The following is a 594-nucleotide window of genomic DNA, read 5'->3' as shown; positions in this document are numbered from 1 at the left end:
TATATATATATATATATACAAGGGGGTTACTGAAGGTTCCTGGCTTTAAGGGTATCATGAAAGGCCTGGTTGGAGGGCCAACCTTCTGAGTTCTTTTACAGGATTTATAAAATTTGAAGGACCACTGCAAGAAGTGTGTGAATCTGAGAGGTGAATATGTTGAATAGAATCATAATTAACTGATCATCCAGTATTTTCTTTTACCCAAAGCCAGGAACTTTCCAGCACCCACTCATATATCATCATCATTTAATGTCCACTTTCCATTCTGTCATGGGTTGGACGGTTTGAGATGGAGCTGTCCAGACTCCAATTGTCTGTTGTGGCATGGCTCCTATGAGTTGATGCCCTTCTTAATGCCAACCACTTAACAGAGTGTGCTGGGTACCTTTTACGTGCCTCTGGCATGGGTGCATTTATGCGGCACCAGCATCAGAAAGGAGAAGCCTGTATCTATTTGAAGCCAGTGATTTTACTTAGTTTGATACGTCTTATCAAGTACGGCAAATTGCCACATCCCCTAGTCTCTTATATATATATTAAAAAAAAATACAAAAATGGGACAAGAACGCAAAACATCCAGACAGCTAGGTG

The 594-nt window shown here is 40.6% G+C and overlaps 1 protein-coding gene across 2 annotated transcripts in view; it reads right to left on the bottom strand.

Annotated features, from left to right (window-relative positions):
• The window catches only part of LOC106878026 (zinc finger CCHC domain-containing protein 2), a 153269-nt gene that overhangs the window by 118971 nt on the left and 33704 nt on the right, over positions 1-594 (bottom strand). The window lies entirely within an intron of this gene.

Source organism: Octopus bimaculoides, chromosome 6 (assembly GCF_001194135.2).
Source record: "Octopus bimaculoides isolate UCB-OBI-ISO-001 chromosome 6, ASM119413v2, whole genome shotgun sequence".
Classification (NCBI taxonomy): domain Eukaryota; kingdom Metazoa; phylum Mollusca; class Cephalopoda; order Octopoda; family Octopodidae; genus Octopus; species Octopus bimaculoides.
This window is presented reverse-complemented; position numbering and strand designations above follow the sequence as displayed.